A 24754-nucleotide genomic window follows, 5' to 3' on the forward strand; every position below is an offset into this window, starting at 1 on the left:
TGTTTTTGTGAATGGCCACTCTCAGTAATGGACAGTCTCCAACACTGCCCATCTGCGAGTGAGATCACTGCATCCACAAGCAGCCAGCCCCGCTGATTCAATTGTACAAGTGGCGCTCACCGCTTGCGCAACAGAGATTTGGTGCTTCTGGGGGCAAGCTCTGAAACGAGTGGAAATGCATTGTTTCTGGAACAGGGTAAATTGGTGGAGCTCCCTTATGCAAATCGGTGGGGCTGGCTGCTTACAGGCGGTTAGCATTGGATACTGCCCAACATGATTGTCACTGCCTGTACTCTCTGCATTTCATTTCCTTCTGACCTCACTGTTTACAATCCCCCACGCCACGACCATGTGTATATATACTTGTAACTCAGGATGACACTTCATGCATCTCATGAAGCAGACTGTAATCCTCGAAAGCTTAGGCCATAATAAATTTGTTAGTCAGCTGAATCTTACTTCTCAAAACATACGACAGGACACTGTCCTTCACCACACCCGAGCATAGCCAGGCCAGCTTGGGGGGTGCAGAGGGGCCAAAAGGCACATGCAGCTCTGTTCTCCAACACCTCACTGTCACTCCTCTTCCCCTGGCCTCTGCTGCCTGACTGAGGCAGCCACCTCATGCTGCCTAATGGTAGGGCCAGCCCTGCCTACACCCTTTCTCTCTCCATCTCTTTTTCTCGTTCCCACACACCATCCATTAAAAGGCGTTTGTGGGAAATGGTGATGACTGGAGGCCCTTGTTTCACTTTGATGAAATCTCAGCCCCTAATATGAATTTTTAATTTAAAAAAATTGGGAAGGGTAAAGGTGCCTCAGTGGTCACCAAGGAAGGTGTCTGGGGACACAATGGTCACACAGGGACCATGTTGTCTACCTCCACGAGATTCATTTGAACCTAGCCACAGTCCTAGAACCCATTTTCAATACTAGGGTTCAGCCCTGGAAGTAAGAATGGAGAGTACTACTGGGCATGTACAGAGTGTATAGTTTTCAACTGAGTACCCAATGCTACACTGCACATATTTAGGATTAGAACAGGGCTGGGGGAAGGAGCATCACCTTGTGGTGGCATTCACTGTCCACAGAAGAGGCTTATCCTCCCAAATGCCCCCATTTCTCCCTCAAGTTTCCCCCTAAATGTATGTGATTCATATTATGTTTTATATACTAGAAGCTGCCTTCTGAGAGAATGGTCATAGAATGCAGCCTGAAAATCTCGTAAAGAAAGAAAAATGTTTCTATTTGAACCCAAGCCATTTTTGATGGGCCTCCCTTTGTTTCTGGAGAAAGCAGTCACCCCTCCCCGCTCCCTCTCCAGTACTGACACGGGTTCCTTTCTAGCTCTTCAAGGAAGAGGAACGCCCAGTCTTGCCTGTAGCTGCCTGGGTGGGTTGGGGTAGGGCAGGGAAGAAAACGAAACACATCCTCTTCCATTCTGGTATTTGATTTGAGCTATGGCTACTGCGGAGAGCTCCAGGAAGAGGCTTCAGGATGAAGCGACCTGCTCCATTTGCCTGGATTTTTTCACAGAGCCAGTGACTCTCGACTGCGGGCACAATTTCTGCCAAGCCTGTGTGGTCAAGTGTTGGGGGGCTTCGCCCACAGCCGCCACCTGTCCTCAGTGCAAAGAGAGAGTGCAGTGGAAAAAAACTGAAGCCAAATGGGCAGCTGGGCAGCTGGGCAGCTTGGCTGAGATAGCCAAGGAGATGAGTGGGCCAGGGAAGGGAGAATGGGGGAAAGTCTGCGAGAGGCACCATGAGCCCCTGAAGCTCTTTTGCAAGGACAACAAAGCCTCCATCTGCGTGGTGTGCGACAGGTCTAAGGAGCAATGCACTCACAAGGTTGTTCCCGTGCAGGAGGCTGCCCAGGAGTACGAGGTCAGGAGGACTCTCTGTTTCATGGACTGAGGAATAATTTGTGTATTTGCAGAGAGGTGGGGAAAGTGGCTGCTAGAATTGCAGAGGGCCCTCTGATCTGGCTCCAGACTCAAGTGTCACCCTGGAGCAGACAGGCTGAGCAAAGTCCTTGAAGGAAGTAGCTGTATTAATGCTTCTGGCCTTGTGCCCCATGTATGAACTGCTTCAGACGCAGTTCACTTGAAGTACGTTTTCGCCATGAAGGGAGGTGGATCGCTCCCCTTCCTCATATATTCCAGGTGGATCTAGGAACTTATTAATAGGCTTTAATGCCTTAAAGACTCAAGGTCTGCTTGGGAGACACACACACCTCAACGAAAGGACCAGGAGCAGAGAGACAGTTTAGCATGTCTGGCTCGGTTTCTCGTTCTGTATGACAATTTTGATGTGTCTATTTTAGTATGTCAGCTAGATGTTGATATATCATCTTGGGAGCTTCCAGATGAGTTTTTTATCCTGCCATTGCCATGCCTCATCCACAGAAATTTTACAGGGGTTCCAGGAATCGTCATCTTCAACTCATAACCTTCCCATGTTTTCCCAGCACTTCTTCAGTCTTTTTTCTAACTGCAGGCAATATGTTCAGAAAGAAAAGAGGGAAAGGATGCATAATGTTGTCTCATTGGTAGCACTAAGAACCCTTTGTTTGGAAGCAACTACTGCATGGTTGAGTTTTGTTTAACAAACAGCCAGCGTGTGTGGAGCCTGGGGTGGATTAGGACCATGGCATGGAGGGGGCTTTAAGATTTTGCCCCCAGCAGGCCCAGCGTCAGGGGTCAGCCTGGATGGGCATCTCCCAAGGCCCCAGAGGTTTAAAAGGGCTCAGCTCTGATCTTGCCACAGCTGCTGTCAGGGCAGGACTACTGCTGTGGCGGCTCATAAAATCATAGAATAGTAGGGTTGGAAGGAGCCTATAAGACCATCCAGTCCAACCCCCTGCTCAGTGCAGAAATCCAAGGCAGAGCATCCCTGACAGATGGCTGTCCAGCCTCGTCTTGAAGGCCTCCAGTGTGGGAGAGCCCACTGCCTCCCTAGGTGATCGGTTCCATTGTCATATTGCTCTAACAGTCAGGAATTTTCTCCTGATGTTCAGCCGGAACCTGGCTTCCTGCAACTTGAGCCCATGATTCCGTGTCTTGCACTCTGGCATGATCGAGAAGAGATCCTGGCCTTCCTCCCTGTGACAGCCTTTCAAGTACTTGAAGAGCGCTATCCTATCTCACCTCAGTCTTCTCTTCTGCAGGCTAAACATGCCCAGTTCTTTCAGTCTCTCCTCACAGGCCTTTGTTTCCAGTCCCCGATCATCTTTGTTGCCCTCCTCTGAACCCTCTCCAGCTTGTCTGCATCCGTCTTATCGTGCCCAGAACTGGACATGGTACTCCAGATGAGGCCTAACCAGTGCTGCTGAGTAGACGGGCTCATCTTCCTTCTGTTAAACTCCTCCTCCTCCTCCTCTTCGCCCAGACTGCTCTGCTGGCAAAAGGAAGTGCTGCGGCAGCTGACTGGACAAGCCTGCAGGGCCTGTCCTGCTCCATTTCCAAGGGAAACGTTTCTGAAACCTTATGTTTGAGTAACAGCAGTCTGAACCATTCAGATGCTGCCTTGGGGGGGTGGGGGGGGGCAACCAGTGCAGACACAAGAATGGCAAAGAGACTGCCCCTTCGTTGCTCCTGTGCCTTCGGTGGCCATCGCCCCTCCAAAGGCAGCGTCTGATTGGGCAAGCAGATGCGTGGCTGCCTTTGGCTTTGGCAGAGTGTATGGTGGGTGGGGGACTTTAGCTTTGGGGGCACAGGCAGGGAGGTGAGTGGCTCGGGCAAGCGGCTTTGGGGGTGGGTGGCTTGGGCAGGCGGCCTTGGCAGAATATGGGCAAGGGACTTGGGCAGGCAGGGAGCTCTGCTTCGTGGGAGGGTGGGCAGGTCCACCTTGGTGGCAGGCAAGCGGTTTGGACAGGCAGCCTTGGGAGCAGGAGGCTATGGAGACTGTCGGCAACACTATGCCAAAAGCTCATTGGAATCTGGCCCTAGCCCCGCCATGCCCCCAATCCGAATTGGGGGAAATTGGAAAGCAGCCATTATGAATAACGGGGGGCGGGGGGATTCCAGAAAGGACCTTGGTTGGGGGAAAGGGTTAAACACCCACCCCAGCCACATTCCCAGTCCAGCTCTCCCCTGACCCCTGCTTTGTTGTTGTTGTTCAGTCGTTCAGTCATGTCCGACTCTTCATGACCCCATGGACCATAGCACGCCAGACCTTCCTGTCCTCCGCTCTCTCCCGGAGTGTGCTCAAGTCCATATTCATTGCATCGGTGATGCTATCTAGCCATCTCATCCTCTGTCGTCCCCTTCTCCTTTTGCCTTCAGTCTTTCCCAGCATCAGGGTCTTTTCCAGGGAATTTTCTCTTCGCATTAGGTGGCCAAAATATTTCAGCATCAGCTTCAGTATCTGTCCTTCCAATGAGCAGTCAGGGTTGATTTCCTTTAGGTTTGACTGATTGGACCTCCTTGCAGTCCAGGGGACTCGTAAGAGTCTTCTCCAGCACCACAGTTCGAAAGCATCAATTCTTCGGCGCTCAGTCTTCCTTATAGTCCAGCTCTCACAGCCATATATTACTACTGGGAAAACCATAGCTTTGATTAGATGGACCTTTGTTGGCAAGGTGATGTCTCTGCTTCTTACTATGCTGTCTAGGTTGGCCATAGCTTTCCTCCCAAGGAGCAAGCTTCTTTTAATTTCATGGCTACAGTCACCGTCTGTGGTGATCTTGGAGCCCAAGAAAGTAAAATCTGTCACTGCTTCCATTTCTTCCCCTTCTATATGCCAGGAAGTGATGGGGCCAGATGCCATGATCTTCGTTTTTTAATGTTGAGTTTCAAACCAGCTTTTGCACTCTCCTCTTTCACCCTCAACAAGAGGCTCTTGAGATCCTCTTTGCTTTCTGCCATTAGGGTGGTATCGTCTGCATATCGGAGGGTGTTGATAATTCTCCCGGCAATCTTAATTCCGACCTGTGATTCATCCAACCCGGCGTTTCTCATGATGTACTCTGCATATCAGTTAAATAAGCAGGGTGACTATATGCAGCCTTGTCGTACTCCTTTCCCAATTTTGAACCACTCGGTTGTTCCATGTCTGGTTCTTACTATTGCTTCTTGACCCTCGTACAGGTTTCTCAGGAGACAGGTAAGGTGGACTGGTACTCCCATCACTTTCAGAATTTGCCACAGTTTGTTGTGATCCACACAATCAAAGGCTTTAGCGTAGTCAATGAAGCAGAAATAGACGTTTTTCTGGAATTCTCTTGCTTTCTCCATGATCCAGCGAACATTGGCGATTTGATCTCTAGTTCCTCTGCCTCTTCGAAACCCAGCTTGTACTTCCGGTAGTTCTCGGTTCGCATACTGCTGAAGCCTAGCTTGTAGGATTTTGAGCATAACCTTGCTGGCATGTGAAATGAGCGCAATTGTGCGGTAGTTTGAACACTCTTTGGCATTGCCCATCTTTGGAATTGGAATGTAAACTGACCTTTTCCAGTCTTGCGGCCACTGTTGAGTGTTCCAAATTTGTTGGCATATTGAATGCAGCACTTTAACAGCATCATCTTTTAGGATTTTAAATAGCTCAGCTGGAATACTGTCATCTCCGCTAGCTTTGTTGTTACTAATGCTTCCTAAGGCCCACTTGACTTCACTCTCGAGGATGTCCGGCTCAAGTTCAGTAACCGCACTATCATGGCTATCAGGGACATTAAGATCTTTCCTGTATAGTTCTTCTGTGTATTCTTTCCACCTCTTCTTAATCTCATCTGCTTCTGTTAGGTCCCTGCCTTCTTTGTCCTTTATCATGCCCGTCTTAGAAGGCCTTCTTGTCTCTCCTTGCTATTCCCTGGAACTCTACATTCAGTTGGATATATCTTCCCCTTTCTCCCTTGCTTTTCGCTTCCCTTCTTTCCTCAGCTACTTGTAAAGCCTCATCAGACAGCCACTTGGCTTTCTTGCATTTCTTTTTCTTTGGGATGGATTTCGTTGCTGCCTCCTGAACAATGTTACGGACCTCCGTCCATAGTTCCTCAGGCACTCTGTCTATCAGGTCTAATCCCTGAAATCTATTCCTCACCTCCACTGTATATTCATAAGGGATATGATTGAGGTCATACCTGAATGGTTTAGTGGTTTTCCCTACGTTCTTCAATTGAAGCTGAAATTTTGCAACAAGAAGTTCATGATCTGAGCCACAGTCAGCTCCAGGTCTTGTTTTTACTGACTGTATAGAGCTTCTCCATCTTTGGCTGCAAAGGACATAATCAATCTGATTTCGATATTGACCATCTGGTGATGTCCATGTGTAGAGTCGCCTCTTGTGCTGTTGGAAAAGAGTGTTTGCTATGATCAGCATGTTCTCTTGACAAAACTCTATTAGCCGTTGTCCTGCTTCATTTTGTACACCAAGGCCATGCCTGCCTGTTATCCCGGTGATTTCTTGACTTCCTACTTTAGCATTCCAATCCCCTATGATGAAGAGGACATCTTTTTTTGGTGTTAGTTCTAGAAGGTGTTGTAGGTCTTCACAGAACCGATCAACCTCCACTTCTTCAGCCTCAGTGGTTGGGGCATAGGCTTGAATTACTGTGATGTTGAATGGTTTGCCTTGGATTCGTACTGAGATCATTCTATCGTTTTTAAGATTGTACCCCAGTACTGCTTTTCCCACCCTTTTGTTGACTATGAGTGCTACTCCATTTCTTCTAAGGGATTCTTGCCCACAATAGTAGATATGATGGTCACCTGAATTAAATTCGCCCATGCCTGTCCATTTTAATTCGCTGATTCCCAAGATGTCGATGTTCAATCTTGCCATCTCATGTTTGACCACCTCTAGCTTACCTTGATTCATTGATCTGACAATCCAGGTTCCTAAACAATATTGTTCTTTACAGCATCGGATTTTCTTTTCACCACCAGACACATCCACAGCTGAGCGTCCTTTTGGGTTTGGCCCAGCCGCTTCACTCTTTCTGGCGCTACTTGGAAATACCCTCTGCTCTTCCCCAGTAGTATATTGGACACCTTCCGACCTGAGGGTCTCATCTTCCGGCGTCATATGTTTTAGCCTTGTGATACGTTCCATGGGGTTTTCTTGGCAAGAATACTGGAGTGGGTTGCCATTTCCTTCTGCAGTGGACCACATTTTGTCAGAACTCTCTGCCATGACCTGTCCGTCTTGGGTGGCCCTGCACGGCATAGCTTATGGCTTCACTGAGTTACGCAAGCCCCTTCGCCACAACAAGGCAGTGATCCATGAAGGGGCTGACCCCTGCTGCATGGTGGCTATTTGTTAAAGAAAAATCAGCCAGACAAAGGCAGTGGCATAGTGGAGCCAGGGCTCCCAGAGACATAGCACTGGCATGTCTTCATTAGCAGGGACGCTGACGGTCATCTGCCACCCTCCTCAGAATTCCCTGTTCCCTCTGAGCTTACCTCCAATCCCCACAATAGCTTGGGGGAAATAATTTTCCCAGGAACAATATATTCTTCCCCATTGTGATGCAAAGTATTTTGGGATGGCTTGGTTTTCAATGGGCAATTAAGCATTACAAAAGACCTGTTCCTGGTGGAGATGAAAACTACTAGTACTGGGTTGTTGATATGGATCAATACAGCAGCCTGACATTTTGGACTCTCTTTTGGGGTCCTGGCTATAGCGTCTATGGGGGTAAATTCAAAATTTACCACTGCACAAGGGCAAACCACGTGACAAATCTCACGTCTAGTTTGGTGCCTACTTAACCTGCAACAAGGAAGCAAAGTGGGACTTCTGTTTTCTTTTCAGGACCAGCTCTTTGACCGCGTTGAGACTCTGAGAAAGAACATTCTGGCATATAAAGCAGATTCAGAAAAGGAAAGCCAAGACTTGCTTGTAAGTGTCATTATTACTGGGAAGGGAACAAATACTGGACCCTTGACATGACTTGATTCTTTCTATCTTTTATTCCATTTTTCCACAAGATACCCCCTGCTCCTCAGAATATCTGTTACTTGGAATGGCCTAGAAAAATGGTCATCCAAAGCCGTTGTAAGGGTGGGCCTTTGCGAGTCTTTTGAGCCTGGCTTAGGTTGACGTGAGTTGTGTAAGAATGCAGGACTATATCCTTACAATGGAATTTTCACCAGCTGTCTCTTGGGGCTGCAAAGTGGCTTTACCTTAGCACAGAGGTTGCCAACCTTTGTGGGCCTATGAACCCATTTCACATTTTGAGAAAGTGCTATGGGTACCACTACCAACACAGAGACCCATAGGCAAAACACAAGCATATGAAAAGAAATACAAAAATCCTACAAGTACACAGCTCACACAAAAACCCACAGACAAAACATCCCAGCTTGCTTCCCCTGGGGGGCTCTCCTAGTCCACCAAACAAACCATCCAACAGGGCTTCTCCCCCGCCCCATCCCTTCAAGAAGCTGGGCTCACCCAATAAGCAAAGCACCCATGTCCAGCCATCCTGCCCTCTTCCTTTCCTAAGAATTCCCCTGGGCCCACAGGTGTATTCTGGGAAGAAGATAGTGTAGCTACAGATGGTGCTTTGCTTTTCAGCCCAGCCACCAAGTTAAGAAAATGAAATCAGGATGGGCAGGGGACCTCGGTGGGCAGCAGGGGGATTGCCAGGGGTGCAGTGGTACCCACGGGCACCACAATGGGCACTCCAGTCTTAGTGGAAAGTGCTTCTGTTTGCTTAAGTTGGCACACCCAATTTTCACCAGTCCTCCCAACGTACAGCATCTCTCAGTGCCACATCCCATTCTGTTCCAGAGGGTCCCCCAACCCTCACAAGCAGGGTTTTTTTGTTTTTTTTTAAGGGGGGGGGCAACAGGAGGCATAAGTAAGTTGGAAGGATCAGCAAAAATTGGGTGCCCCGATTTAAACGAGTGGAAGTGATTTCTGCTAAGGCAGGGATGGCCCCCTTGTGGCCCTTCAGATGTTTTGGCCTACAACTTCCATCAGGCCTAGCCAGCCCAGCCAAAGGTGAGGGATGATAAGAGTTGTAGGCCAAAACACCTGGAGGGCCGCAAGTGGCTACGGCAAAGTCACCATTGGATACAACCCTGACTCTGTTTCTGAAGGTGGCCTCCTTTCTTCCCCTCTTTCCAGAAGCAAACAAAAGCAGAGAGGAAAAAGACAGTGGTCAAGTTCAAACTACTCCGCCAGTTTCTGGAAAAACAAGCTCCTGCTGGCCCAGATGGATGAGGTGGAGAAGGAGATCGCAAGGAAAAGTGCCGAGCACCTGGACAAACTCTTTGAAGAACTCTCTGCTCTTGAAAGTATCATCTGTGAGAATGAGAAGCAGCATCAGCAGCCAGTGAGTGAATTCCTGAAGGTAAGACATGGCACTCACACCTGGTGTGTTATGTCCAGGAGCATCCAAGAGAAATAGGACAGTGCATTTGTCTCAGTGTGAACTATTCTGGAGAGTTGCTTCTAATCTGGATCAACCACCCAGACTTCTAGGTCCTTCTTTAGCACCTGCCATTTTTCATACTAGATTTGTATGCTGAGTACTTTTAAAAGTATTTATTTTTATTGCAGTGGGTTGAATCTGATTGTGCCCTTCCATTTGCAGAAGAGTTTTTGATCCCGTAGATGCCTCTGCCAACTGAAGAAGAGGGGAGGCAATTTTTGCCAGCCCCCCCCCCCCCCCGCAGCCCTCTGTGCTTCCTGAAAATCTACTCCAAAGGGTTGGGGGATCACTAGAACAGCATGGAAGGTGGTCCAGGGGAAGGAAAATCAGCAAAAATGGTCTCCCCTCACCTTCTGTTATTAGAGGCATCCAGTGGATCAAAGACCCATCTTTGAATGAAAGGACTCCTTCCATTCACAAAGAGAACCATAGGATATTATCCAATATATTTGTATTTCTATATATTATAGTCAAAGCAGCTAACAATCCGGTGAAATCCGCACAAGACATAACTTCAAAATCAGTAATAAAATATCAGAAATAAAAATTAATGGGATAATGTACAGAAATAAATCCTAAACCGCAGCAATAAATCAGTTAAAAGTTTAAATGAAGCCACAATCAATACCCCAAAGCCTGATGAAACAGATGGGCCTTATGTGCCCATCTAAATGTAGGACAAGAAGAAGCCTCTCTAATCTTCAGAATTTAGGCACAACCACAGAAACACAAATGCAGTGTCACCCTCCACTATGGGCTAGAAAGCACTATTGAGGCATTTCAAGGCTACTCCGCCTTCAGTTAGAAGCTTCCTTTATGCAATGTTTGCTCCTGTAATTGTTGGACACAGAATGCAGGCCTGAGGTTCAACACTGCTGCTCTGAAGTATATGTGGGTTATGAAAGAGCAGTTTGCAGTTCCATGGAAGTAAAAAAACGGCCCATGTGCAGGACAATTGGAAACTAGAGCAAGATCAAAATTGTCTTAATGCACGTCATATTGCAGGAGTGCTTTGTTTTCGTCAATATATCTACTTACCTGCTCCAGCTCTTGAGATTTTAACCAGGATGCCCCACATTGCACTAAAAAGATTTCACTTTGCCAGCTGTCTTCGCTATATCATAAAGATTTTCTGCATGCTGTGGCAGGTACTGAATTCCCTCTTCTTTCTTTTATTTCCATCTAGGATGTTAGAAGCACCTTGCAGAGGTAAGTGGATCCCACTCATTTCCATTCCTCGTTCATGATGCAAGGGAGGGTCTAGATAGCAGGTGAAGTAAATGGTCCTCAAGACTCCTAGGGACAGAATTTTGGACTCCACGGTCTCCAGCATTCCACAGATGAAAATGGGGACACACTTTTGAACTTGTAATATGCCTGTTCTCACAAAAAAAATCACTGTCCCCTCCTCTTCATTACACACAGTTGAAGATGCTTCTTTGCCTGCTCTGCATTTGCCGTGGCAAAAAAATGGCAGTTTTGCGAGCAAAATTTGGTGGGGTGGCAGAAAAGAGGCAATTTTACTTTAAACCAAGGTGCACAGAGAGGACGCCCCTTGTTTTCAAGCAAAATCACTCTCTTGGAATGTTCTCAGGAGCATGATTTTGCTTGAAAAAACTAAAACTCTTGCTACTTCCACCACACCACCAAATTTTGGTGGCACATTTGCTGACAGGGCAACTGTGTGTGTGGGGGGGGGGGGGCATGGATGTGGGCCCAGCAATGTAGCCCCACAACTCCCGGAAGCAAAGGTATTGCGAGCGTGAATGCAATAATTAGGCAAAGATTGGATAAATGAATTCTTACACAGAAAGAAAAATAAAATAAGAGGGTTCAGTGTCATGCACATCTCTTTGTGGGCCTGCAGTAGTCTTGTGGTAGATCACACTACTCTGCATATGATTTGAGAAAATTTCCCTGTAATAATTGTAATTTACTCTCTTTTTGTAATTTGGTATAATGTACTTTTTCATAAGTGGCTAGTGTCAACCAGTCTTTAACCCAATCGTGTATATTCTGCATTTTATTTGTTTTCAGTTTTGTAGAATAATACATTTAGCTGTTAGTCTGGCCTTCGTAAACAGTGCAATATGTTCCTTTGGCGAGTATCACTTGCCCAGAAAGTACTTTAAAAAATTCGCAAAATCTATGCTGGTACATATTTTGTACCTAGCTATTTTGTATCGTTATCTCATAACTGTTCCTTTAAAATCTATCTAGCTCTGAATACGATCTCTCTACATTTTCATTCCATAGCAGCTTAAAGTGTATATTTTGTTTTGCTTATGATGAAAGAGATCTTCATTTATTTGTTACTGTATATCACACAAGAGAAAAATGTTTATTACAGTCTGTTAAATAACTGGTAGAGCGGCAAGTCTTTTCCCCCACATTAGCCCTTTTCTCTGCAATTGAAATAGTGTCACTAAGCTATTACAGAGTATCTAGACCACAGTGCTTCCACATGAGTGCCTGTTAGCATTGCTTTTCCAGGATCAGTTGGAAGCAGAATTAAAGTAGTGGTTCCATATGTCACTTCATATAAAATGATATCTGGCAATGTCCATCTCCATGGCTAAGAACCTTCTATAATATTTACTCTGCAGTAAGTCCTGTTCAGCAAAGCTCCCCTGAAACTTTAATTAGAAGCTTCTCTCTCATGGCTTCTGCTTCTAATTGCTTTCAGTAGGGCTGAGAAATTGCCCCTAAATTGGACTTTAATTAGTTGGTTCCTGTTCCATGAGCCTCGTGTGGCGCAGAGTGGTAAGTGGCAGTATTGCAACCGAAACTCTCCCCACGAGTTCGATCCCAGCGGAGGCTGGGTCTCGGGTAGCCGGCTCAGGTCGACTCAGCCTTCCATCCTTCCGAGGTCGGTAAAATGAGTACCCAGCTTGCTGGGGGAATGGTAGTCATGACTGGGGAAGGCAATGGCAAACCACCCCGCTATAGTCTGCCATGAAAACACCAGCGTAAGCGGCGTCCCTCCAGGGGACAGTAATGACCCGGTGCTTGCACAGGAGGAATCTTATCTTTCCTTTCCTTTCCTTTCCTTTCCTTTCCTTTCTTTTCCTGTTCCATGGGTTGATTACAGGTTTCCCCTTTTTAATATTTTGTTTCTTTTTCTTTATATATTTTAGTCCAGTACTATTTCACAATAGAAGGAAAAAATGAAAGGAAACTGATAATGCTTTGTCCTTGCTTAACAGTAAATGACAGGAGCAGAAACCACAAAGAGGAAGCTTCTGATTAAACACACAATAGCCCTGAAAGGCTGCAATAGGATTTGCCAGTCCACTCAATAGCATTTTAAGTGGAAAAAATCCCAGAAATCAAATCTGAAAAAAGTTGGGAGGACAACACAGAAAACAGTGGTATGCAAAGGGTTGGCAATGGCATCTGGATTCTCTGTAAAAAAAAAATTAGTAAATTTTCTTTCTCCCCATTCCTTCCTTATGCTCCCTTATGGATTGGATAGATAGTAGGTTAATGTTGTTTCTCTCCAGATGTGAGGAAATAGAGACATTTAAGGATCTTGTGGCTTTTCCTCCTGCACTGAAGTGGAGGATCTGGGACTTCTGCGATATAAATCCCTTTCTGGAAGGCGTCATGAAGTTGTTCAAAGGTAACAAAGAATGGCTCCAAGGATTTTATATTGGATGTTACATTGGAGGAGATGTGGGCATAGTAGCTTCAGGTTAGCAGGTCTAGGAAAATGGGGAATTTGAGTGCCTGTTGTGAAGATACTTTTTGTTCACCATAAAAAGAACTCTGGGCTAAGGGCTGCATTCTCTTGAATTTTTTTTCCCAATTCTTCTTCTTTTTTAATCTCCAGTAATTTGTACCTGTTGGCACTTCAGGTTTCTGCTTTGTTAAAAGTGGGACAGTGATTGAAGAAGCATCCAGGAGACTGTAACCTGGTTCATATGTAATACTTCCATCCTGGGTTGTTTAACCCACAAATTGGCAGGGGAGGGGAACCACTTGCCTCTTCATTTTTCAATTAACAGCCCAGGAACACCCTGTTTGTGGGTTGTTTCATGATGTCTGAACCTGGAACTCTGGTTGTTTAGGGCTTAAACAACCTAGAGTTAACCCAACAATTGCCCATGGGTTGTTGTTGGGTTAACTCTGGGTTGTTTAACCCATAAACAACCCAGAGTTCCTGGGTTCAGACATCATAAAACAATACAGGAACAGGGCGTTCCTGAGTTGTTGATTAAAATCGAAACAACAAGTGCACAACTCACATGCTCTGCTCGTCCCTCAATACCTGGGTTAAATAACCCAGGAACTGTGAGTGTTAGGTCCAAACTGGGCTCGTGTGTGTACGTGTGCTTGTGGGAACTGACTCATCAGGGCCTTATGAGGCATTCTCCCCCTGTTTGCTGCCCTTTCTACATGGCTGCAACCAAAATGGATCAGTCCATCTTGCTCGAGTGTGCCACAGTTTGATTTTAGAGAATGGTCTGAAGGTGTCTGAAGCACATATATTTATGAAGCAAAATATGTCTGAGCCTGCCAAGTACCTAGATTGGTACCTGAGACACCCACGTTTGCCGTGCTCAGCCACATGGAGGAAAGGCAGCAGACAAATATAGCAAATAATTCAGCTCTGGTAATAACAGCACCGGTGTGTCCACTTGAGCAAATTAGCCTGGTGAGACAGTTGATTTAAGAGGAGGTGCAAATTTGAATTATCCGTCTTAACTTACAAATATACTTGGACAAACCTATGAATGATATAAACAGAAATGGCTTCCTCTTTTCCTTTTCCATAACTCGAGCACTGGGATCCGCACCATCACGACTAACTCAAGTCCCGTTCGTGTCAATGGATCTACTCTTTGTAGGACTAACGTTGGATACTACCCTGTGTCCACGGACACTTCTCTTGGTGTCTGCCAGGATTCTTGCCCATCCTTACATTTTTTTATTTTTAAAGACGTTTTAATTAGTTTTTTAAAAATCACCCGGGAGGCTGGTGTCAGGACGGCCCCTGGTGCCTTCTGAATCCTCCAGTAGCCAGAATCAACACTGAGACAAAAGGGCTGCTTTCCAAGGCTTTAACTCCATTCAGCCTAATGAAGCTTACGGATGCTAATTGCCTGAGACTCAGAGGAAATACAAAGGAACAGCCTACCAGGGGTTTCTAAGAGTTAGGACGTCAGTTGGTCTTCATTTGGGGAAAAGCACGGCAACTCTTTGAACTTAAGGAGTAGGAGGGGAAAGTCTCCCCCTCTCCTGTGCGGCCACGGGGCGCAGCTGTTGATGTCGAGCCAATTGGGCTGAGCACCTGAGCTCGGCTCCCACAACCTCTCGCTTGTGCCTGCACCTCGCGTCTAAAAGCTCAAGTTGTCCCCCCCCTTTCCATGCCAGGGTCATTGTTGATCCCAGGAATGTGAGCAGGGAGGGCTCCCCTCCAGCTGCACCTCCGAAACCTGAGAGAGTTCCTCTCCCACAGATTGTATCTCTTCCTCAGAATCAGAGCTGCTTTGGGACTCTATGGGCTCAGATCCAACCCTGACAGCTGGCATGCTGCATCCTTGTTTGGATGCCTCGCTAATTTCGTTTTCCATCTCAAGTTCACCCTGAGCATTCTGGTCTGGGGGACAATAGCATGTTGTTAGTACTGAATTACTTCTGGAGCCTGATATTCCATCTTCATGAATTAGATGCCACAATTAATGCAGTTCCATTATTAGAGGTGTCCAGAGCACTGCCTGGTCCAGTTTTATTGGATGAATTTCAGTTATTGAGGCCCGAAGATTTGGGCAAGGTGCTTGAGCAGGTGCTTGCAGAACAACTCTTGAATGCCACAGATTATCTAGGTCCATTTCAGTTGGGCTTCAGGACTGGTTTTGGAACGGAAACTGCCTTGGTCACCCTGTGGAATTACTTTTGCCAGGAGAGGGACAGGAGGAGTGTGACACAGTTGATTCTCCTGGATTCAGGTATCCTTTTTGTCCCCACTGAACTCCAATAGCTAAATACACAGACAAGAGGCTTCTATCCATGACTCTTTAATCCCTTTACTTCAGTGGGTCATACAGATGCTAATTGTCAGTAACTCACAGTCTACAAAGGAAATGCCTTCAGGGAGTTCAGAGGGAAACCAGGAATATTGAAAGTTGCCTATCGTTTGAGAAAAGGCGGGCACACTTCCCTAACTTGAGGGCAGGGGGGATCTCCCTCTGTCTCGTGAGGTATCTAGGCGTAGCTGTTCCCGCCAGGCCTATCAGGCAGATCGCCTAAGCTCTGCCCCTGCCATCTCTCTCTTGGCCTGACGTCTAAGAATTCAGGCTGTCCAAGCCCCACCACTCACTGTTCACTATCTCTCAAGGGGCTGTGTGAAGAGAGGCTCTTTCTGTCCAGCTAGACTATTGAAACCTGTCCCTCCCTGTCTGGAAGAGTCTGGGAAAGTTTCTCCTCCATGTTTTACGGTTCCTCTTCGGACTCTGAGCTACTCTGCCACTGCCTATGCTCAGAGGCACCCCTGACATCTGGACCTCTCAGCAGCTTTCAATGCCATCGACCATGATATCTTTCTGGATAAGTTGTCTGGGTTGGGAGTTGGAGGCACTGCACTGAAGTGGTTCCACTCCTACTTGGATGGTCGATTCCAGAAACGGTTTTGGGGGATTATTGGTCTGTGCTTTGGCAGCTACGCTATAGGGTTCCACTGGGCTCTATTTTATCCCCTGTGCTGTTCAATATCTACATGAAACAGCTGGGGGAGGTTATCCAGCGGTGTGGGCTGAGGTGTCATTCAATATGCAGATGACACCAAGCTCTATCTCTTTTTTTCATCAAACCCAGGTGAGGCAGTGGCTAGGCACGGTAATGGACTGGATGAGGATCAACAAACTGAAACTCAATCCAGACAAGATGGAGATACTGTTAGTGGGTGGTTCATCTGTCCAGCTAACTGATGTTCAACCTTTTCTGGAGGAGGTTGCACTCCCCCTAAAGGATGAGGTTCGTAGTTTGGGGGTGCTCTTGGACCCAGAATTGTCACTTGAGGCACAGGTAGACTCAGTGGCATGGAGCACCTTTTATCAGGTTAGGCTGTTATACCAACTACGCCCTTATCTGGACAGAGATAACCTAGCTACAGTTACCCATGCTCTGACAACCTCTCATCTGGATTACTGAAATGCGTTATACATGGGGCTGCCTTTGAAAGCAGTGCAGAAACTTCATCTGGTCCAAAATAGGGAAGCGAGATTGTTAACAGGGACTGGGCAACAAGATCACATCACGCCAGTCCTTTTCCAGCTGCATTGGCTGCCAGTCCATTTCTGGGCTCGATTCAAAAGTGCTGGTATTAACATTCAAAGCCCTAAAAAGCTTGAGGCCAGGTTATCTGAAGGATCGCCTCCTCACATATCTGCCTGCCTGGATCCTAAGATCATCTTCAGGGGTCCTTCTCTGTGAGCTCCTGCCAAAGGAAGTGAGGCGGGTGGCTACCAGGAAGAGGGCCTTTTCTGCTGTGGCACCCTGGCTGTGGAATGAGCTCCCTAGAGAGGTTTGCCTGGCACCTACGTTGTACTCCTTTCAGCACCACGTGAACACCTTTTTATTTTCCCAGTATTTTAGCATTTTAGCTTCCTAGTCTTTTAGCTCTGTTGTTTTTAATCTGTACTTTGCTGCTAGGTTTTATTCTGGTTGCACTGTTATATTGTGGTTTTAAGCTTTCATATTTTATATTGTTTTATGCTGTACCTTGTGGTTTTAATTTTTGTGAACTGGCCAGAGAGCTTCGGCTATTGGGCAATATAGAAATGAAATAAATAAATCTTGTCCTCCATACTATTTAACGAATACATGAAACCACTAAGAGCGGTCATCTGGAAGTTTGGGGTTTGGTGCCACCGGTGTGCTGACACCCAATTCTATTTCTCCTTCCTGTTTAAATCCAAGGAAGCTATTGAAGTTCTAAATTGGTGTCTGATGTCAGTAATGGACTGGATGAGGGCGAACAAATTGAAGCTTAATCCAGACAAGACAGTGATGATCTTCGTCAGTCAAAAGACAGATCAGGAACAGGGAGTCAGCCTGTGTCGGATGGAGTTACGCTCCCCTTCAAGATTCAGGTTTGCGGCTTGGGTGTCTTCCTGGATTCAACCCTGAACCTGGATGCCCAGGTTTTAGCTCTGTCAAGGAATATCTTTGCCGAGTAAGGCTAGTGCACCTACTACACCTGTTTCTAGAAATGTCAGGTGTGGCCGCAGTGACACATGCTTTAGTTGCATCCTGCAACAAAGGGCATCAAGAAATTTCACTTCTTTGTTGTGACTGAAACATGAGTTTATCCCGTCATGGTGGAGAGAAGTGAAATCATGTTATTACAGTACTGTCTCGTTTGCATGCCTCTCTGATTTCATTTTCCTTCCTGAGATCACCCTGAGAGTTCTGATCTGGGGGACATTTGCTTGTCCCCATTAGGATATTTCTTTTTGAGCCTGGCATTGTGACCCACAATGCTTCTGTGGAGGAGTCTGTCCTTTTAAAGTGTTCTAGTCTGCTTGACACTATGCCCTCTGACGTACAGAGCAACACCCCCTCCAGTACGCCCTCCCTGTAGCATCTATTTTATGTATGTATGTATTTATTTATAGCATTTGATCCCACTCCATATCTAAAACAGATTCCAGAGCGGTGAACATAAGAAGTAAAAAGAATTTAAACACCATTATTAACATTGTTCTTTTGAAAACAGAATACCAATAAGAACCGTGGCTGGTTAGTTAAGGAATGCTTCCTGGATAAGAGCTGTAGGCGCTGAAAGCAGCACAGTATTAGTGCCTGCCTGACCTGCAGGGGCAGGGAGTTCCAAAGAAAGGGGGCCACCACACTGAAGACTTCTCCAGGGGGACTCGAATCGGGCCATAGGTCCACGTGGAACCACCAAGAGTATGCCCTCTGATGACCTCAGTGACCGGGCAGGTTGGTAAGGGAGGAGGCATTCTCTCAGGTATCCTGGTCCCAAGTTGTTTAGGGCTTTGTACACTAGCATCAAAACCTTAAACCTGGCCTGGTAGTGAATAAGTAGGAGTAGGAGCGGTGGTGTAGTGGCTAGAGTGCTGGACTGGGAGTCGGGAGATCCGGGTTCTAGTCCCCACTCGGCCATGGAAGCTCACTGGGTGACTTTGGGCCAGTCACAGACTCTCAGCCCAACCCACCTCACAGGGTTGTTGTTGTGAGGATAAAATGGAGAGGAGGAGGAGTATGTACACCGCCTTGAGTTCCTTGGAGGAAAAAAGGCAGGATATAAATGTAATAAATAAAAATAATAATAAATAAATAAATTTATATCCAGAGATCACTGTATCCTACTGGTTCTCTCCATTCCGTCAGGTTTCCATTGTTTATTTTGGTGCGGTGTGTGTTTTGGATGGGTTTTGTGTATGTGCGTGTTTTGACCGGGGTGCTGGTGGTTGTGGGTGGGTGAGTAGAAGGGTGTTTTACGTGTGTGTGTTCCTTTGAGCATCAGTTTGATGTAACTGGGATCAGCATCAGTTTGACATAAATTTGAGCAGTTGTAACTGGGAATGTTGAAAAGCTTCCGCATAGGGGAAGACTCATTTGAATATCTGGAAACAAATTAGAATTGGCTGATGATTATCAGCTGCCTCTCCAAGATTTATTTCTGCATTTACTTGAAATAATGAAAACATCGATGCTATAATATCAACTGATATGGTGTGATACTTAATCTCTGTTCCCTCTCCTTCCTCAGACTCTCTGGTAACTGGACTTCAGCTGCAGTTTCAGGGTTCCAATGTAAGATCATGTTCACAAAAGCTGTTTGGGGCTTCTCAGAAATCAGAAAGCGGGTCTTTCATTGGAGATCAACTCTTGTGTCTTGGGGGTTCTGGAACTACACATCGGTTCTCTAGAAGTCATAGGAATAAAGTATGAAGGGAAAGCTCAAGGCCCATCCATATGTTCTACATCTAATATTTAGAGAGCAATGCTATGCCCCCTAGACAGCGTCTGGGGGGACACAGGATGTTTCGGTTTCCTGGCTCCGAGCTCAGAGACAGGAAACTGCACTCCCCACCCTTGCAGCCAGTGCGGAGCCAGTTGGGTTGTGAACTGTGGATTGTTTGTGATTAACAAGCCATGGTTTGTTAGCACAGCTGGGTTCAGCCCTTCCCCTTGGTAGCGCTAGTAGCCCTCCATCTGGAAGCACCCAATGGCTCTGTACCCATGCCATTCCCCATCCAGACCATCGCGAGGGCATAACCAAGTGTCTGCTCTCTGCTCACCAGAACAGAGGTACCGCAATTCTCCCATAGTAGTCACAAGTGGTTAGTTCATGCAGGGAGTGTCCAGGGAGTGTGAATCCTTTTCTTACCCCTCTTCCTCCCTCCCTTCTCCAACGTTCTCAAGCAGCAAAGCACATAAATGCTTTCATGAGTATCTTTTCACCCTTTGTATGTTGCCCTGAATGGCAGGAGAAAAAGGATATAAGTATGTCAATAAATGACTGAGCCCTCCTGGTTATGAGGACGCAGTTTTAGTTTGTCTTTGACTAGCTTGCTATCAGGTTTCAGGTATGGCCTTTGTTCAAATGTGGGAAAGTCTAGCACATCTGACCAAAGGCCTCATACCTCTGGCCACATTCCCTCTGGGGAAATTTGTTGGGGGGCTGTGTGCTAGTGGGGGTGGGGGTGGAACCATAGCCAAAAGTGGGTGGGACCAGAGCTACCCTACATACTATCTCTTTTCCGTATACACACACAGAGAGAGAGAGAGAGAGAGAATGAATGGTGTAGTGGAACCAGGGCTCACGAGGATGCAGCATCAGCAAGTCTTTATTATCAGGGACGCTGATGTCACCTGCCACCCTCCTCAGGCTTCAGTATTCCCTCCTAGTTTAGCTGCAATCCTCACAGTAACTGGGGGGGGGGGGATGAATTTTCCCAGCAACAAGAGATTGTTCCCTGTTGTAATGCAAAGTATTTTGGAGTGGCTCACTCCTGAATAGGTAGTTAAGACCCATTCGCGTAACAAAAGACCTGCTCCTGGTAGAGATGAAAACTGCTACAGATGGTTTGTTGATATGGATCAACACAGCTACCTGAATTTATGGACTCTTCTCGTGGGTGTGGCTATTCGGACTGTCAGGATGAGTTCCTCACTTCTGAATTTACCACTGCACACACTCGTATATACCTTCACTCATATAGGCATCCTTTCATCCACCCATCTATTCTACTCTCTTTCCCTTTTCTCTCTTTCTCAACTCCCTCCTTCTTTCTAAATTTCTCCCCTCCCCCCTGTGCCCCTCCCCCACATAGCAATGAGGCTATTAAAAAAGTTTTCATTAGCATCAATGGCTGTTTTTCAAAACCTATCTGCCTCATGAGGGACAATTTTCGAGGGGGTGGCAGTGCAAAGGGAGGGGAGGGTTAACCCCCCCCCCAGCTGTGATCTCCCCCCAAATTATGCCACCTCCCTGGGTGCAGCAATCAGGCTTTTAAAAAAAAGCTTCCTTCAGTGCCAATAGAGGGTTTAAAAAACACAAACTAATGGCTGTGGTGGGAGGTGGGCCGGAGGCCGCACAGGCCAGAGTTCTCCATCCTTGGTCTAGGAGAAGGAGAGGAGCATCCCAGTCCTAAACAGAAGGCCTCTTGGTTTTAAAGGGAATGTGATTCCTGTCATGTGTCAGGAGAGACGTGTGTCAGGCTCAGGACAGAAGTCAGCCTCCCAGCTGACGCTGCTGTCTTCTCTTTCGCCTTCCAACAGCAGACGTAACTCTGGATCCAGACACAGCTCATCCTGACCTCATCCTGTCAGCGGATTGTAAAAGCGTGAGAGAAGGAGATGAAGACCAAGAGCCACCCAAACATCGCAAGAGATTCCGCAAATATCCTCTTGTGCTGGGACGTGAGGAATTCACAGCAGGCAGACACTTCTGGGAGATCACTGTTGGAAGTGAGGGGGACTGGTTTGTGGGGGTCGCCAGAAAAAAATGTGAAAAGAAAGGGGAAGCTCACCTTTGGGCCCAAGGGGGGGATATGGGATATGGGGAAATGTGGAGATGTGTACAGTGCGACCCACCCCCCTGCTCTCCATGCTGTGTCTCTGAGCCAGGAGCCCAAGAGGATCCGAGTGAGTCTGAACCGTAACGGGGGACGCGCGGCCTTTTACGACGCTGATACAGCAGCCCTGCTCTGTACGTACTTGGAATCCTCGTTCGTCAAAGAGGCCCTTCTCCCCTGCTTTTATCTGGATGAAGAGGCCCACCTGACACTGTCTGCCTGAGGCAGTCAAAGGGTGGAGGCAAGGCGTACGTACACACACCGCAGTGGTAAAACACTTTCCCCCAGGACTGGTGCAGAGCTTCTTTCAGCCCAAGGCCGGGGTTCCGTTGCGAAGAAGCTCTCGGGCGCCACACTGCAGTACTGGGCGGGGCTTAGGCAAAAAGGGGGGGATGGGGGCAAATGTACCAGCATATTTTAGTCATTAAGCCTTGGGCGAGGCGCTTCAACCTTTTTGAATGGGGAAAAACCACGCACAAGCCAGGAAGCTGCTACACGATAGGTGATGGAGGAAAGGGCTGTGGGCAAATATACAACAAAATGGTGCTCCAGTGGTTCTGCACCCCTGTCTCAGGGGGAGGAGAAGCCAGATGTGCAGAGCGCTGGCCCCGGTGCCAATTACAATGCACCCTATCCCCTTCTCAGAGCAGGACTGTGCCCAAAGTTGATTAGCCGCCCGGCCCTTTTCCAAGTCAGAAAGGCACCTCTTCCTCTTCCCCACCTGAGCCAATTTCAAAATGCGAGGAGGAGACCAGGGGGAAATCATAACAAATTAATAAATCATTGGTGATGATGTGGCAGCAGCAGGGCAGGGCGGGGCGGGGGGACCACAAACAGCTTGTTCATTGCTCCTCCCTGCTGTTCTTCAGTCAGCTTTCACTGTGGAGTGTGGTACAGGAGTGAAGACATGAGATGGCAGCTGGGGGTGGGGGAAAGGGAAGATTTTGCCCACATCAAGCCCCCCCCCCTCCTGTTTCTATGGACATCTATCCCCAACTTTCCCTAAGGCAGCCCGAAAAGATCATATTTTATTACAGCTCTGCAAAAGCCTATACAGACTTTGGGTCAAAGTCACCAAAACTAAAATGGAACCCTACCTTTCCTCTCCATTTACCATACGTCCCTCTTTCTTCTGCAGCTATTTCTTAAAGAGGCAGCTGCACGCTAACAGGTAAATTGATGTTTTTATTGTAAGAAAAGTCAAAATTCATAATGTGTCATATTGAGCATGTGTGTGTTGTAAGAGGGAACCCAACCACTATGAGGGGATGTTGTTCCAAACACCCCCCCCCCCCGAATAGTTATCCTGTGAGCTGAGCTGTAGTTAACAGGTAATCAGATCTATGCATTCATTTCCAAAGAGAAACTTGGTTTACTCTTTTTGTATCAACAGGCTTTTTTCTAATATTATTTTAGAAAAATTGCAAATTACTGTTCAATAATAATCAATTCTGCAATGTCCATAAAAATAAAATAACAAGATTAAAATAGCAGATAATAACAGCTAGCAATAATGATGCTGATAATATGTTTAAATAAATAAAAAAACAACAAAAAATTATTCCTAACGTAGTGAGACTGAACTGCATCCTGAAATATATCATTTCGATAACAGATAAAAAGACTAAATTTTTCTACAAATCGATCATTCTGTTGCTTCCTCTCTCTGATTTCTAGTATGAGTTTGGTTGTGTTGATCACGTCCCATATTCTTGTACACCACTCATAGATACAAGGCAGAGTAGTATTCTTGTATGAACATGTTTAATGAGCTGCATTACATAGGAACATTGGAAGCCGCCTTATCCTGAGTCAGACCCTGGGTCCATCTAGCCCAGTATTGTCGACACTGACTGGCAGCGGCTCTCCAGGGTTTCCGGCAGGAATCTTTCCAGTGAGACCTGGAGGTGCTGGGGACTGAGACGGGGACATTCCGCATGCAAAGCTGGTGCTCAACCACCGAGCTCCAGCCCCTCTGGGAAAGATTTGTCCTTGTGGTTTTTGTGCCTCCCTTCCATCTCAAGCACATGTTAGCCCTGGCCATTACTTTGTTTAGCTCAGGGGTGGGGAACCTCTTTCAATCTGAGGGCCTAATTCTGTTCTGAAGAAGCTTGCAGGGCTTGTATTCCAGTGATGGGTGGGGCTGAAAGCAAACAGAGGCAAAGCAGAAGGCAAAAGTTGCATGGCCAAAAATACAAAAGAAAACCAAATTATTATAGCTTAAAGCTTTCATTGCCAGTAACTAAGCCTTAGGAGAGGGATTTCAACCGTTTTGAATGGGGAAAAACCATGCAAAAGCCAGGAAGCTACTAAACGATAGGTGATGGAGGAAAGGGCTGTGGGTGAATATACAACAAAATGGTGATTTTTCCTATGTAAATTGTTGAGCATCAGAACAGCGGAAGCAAACTCCATTTTATCCCTGTGCTCATGATGGTGCCATGAAGTCAGCGATTTTAAAATGCAAAACTGCACATGCTCAGATTTCTTTCTTTTTTTTTTATCAGGGTTGGCAAACAGGTCCCCCCCCCCTCACTAACATATCAAGAATGTAGACGCAATTGTGCATGGAATGGTGGGGAGGGGAAGAATAGAAATGTTAGTTGTGTGCTACATAACTGAAGTTATACACCTGGCTGTCTAAAGCTTCCCCTGCCCCCCAATGAGGCCATGAAGTCCAGCCAGGGTTTACAGTGACCTTGTGGTACTACTATTTCTAAATCCCCCATTCACTGAGGGAGTGTGAGAATGAGGATGCTAACTCCACCCCCTCCATCGCCCTCCACAAGTTGGAGGGCAAATGTCTGCAGTGAGTAGCCCACTTGCCATGGCTACGTGCCCCGTGCAATTGAGAACCCCAATTTCCCAGGGCTCTAATTCACACAGGGAGCTTACACAAGTAACGCAGCCCCTCCGCTGCAGAAAAGGTCACCCTCCAATTTGTGAAGGGTGATGAGCCTGGCGAAACAGAGGGCAAGGTTAGCGTGCTTGTCCCATTCTGCCCCACAGGGCCAGCCCTGCTATTAGGCAGAGTGAGGTGACTGCAGCTGCTGGGGGCAACTTGGCAACCCTTAGCCATTCCTCCTGAGCCTTATCAGGCATTCTTATCTCTTGGAAAACAGAACCGTATGTGCCACTCTGCCTGGCCTGTACTCCATAGGCTAAACTGCTGCCCTCAGGTGTGGTGGACGATCTTATCCCATTGCTAGTGTTGAAGTAAGATTCAACTGCCAACCCTCTACTTGGAATGGGCATGGCGCGCCATCTTCTCTTCCCTTCCTTCTCCCACACGATTCCAGTTGCTTGAGGGAAGGGAAATCACCACCTGT

General features: G+C 46.9%; 2 pseudogenes across 1 annotated transcript; both read left to right on the plus strand.

The window, feature by feature from the left end:
* The first annotated feature begins 1460 nt into the window (after positions 1 to 1460).
* On the plus strand, positions 1461 to 22952 carry LOC146355690 (E3 ubiquitin-protein ligase TRIM7-like; annotated as a pseudogene). Its single transcript, XR_014787211.1, has 7 exons — positions 1461 to 1883; positions 7749 to 7835; positions 9069 to 9294; positions 10562 to 10584; positions 12879 to 12997; positions 19115 to 19158; positions 21130 to 22952. The product of XR_014787211.1 is annotated as an E3 ubiquitin-protein ligase TRIM7-like (transcript).
* LOC146355691 (butyrophilin subfamily 1 member A1-like) lies at positions 21141 to 21648 on the plus strand (annotated as a pseudogene).
* Positions 22953 to 24754: the final 1802 nt, after the last annotated feature.

Source organism: Heloderma suspectum, chromosome 2, assembly GCF_057233095.1.
Source record: "Heloderma suspectum isolate Gila_16-S chromosome 2, 16-S_ref, whole genome shotgun sequence".
Lineage (NCBI taxonomy): Eukaryota > Metazoa > Chordata > Lepidosauria > Squamata > Helodermatidae > Heloderma > Heloderma suspectum.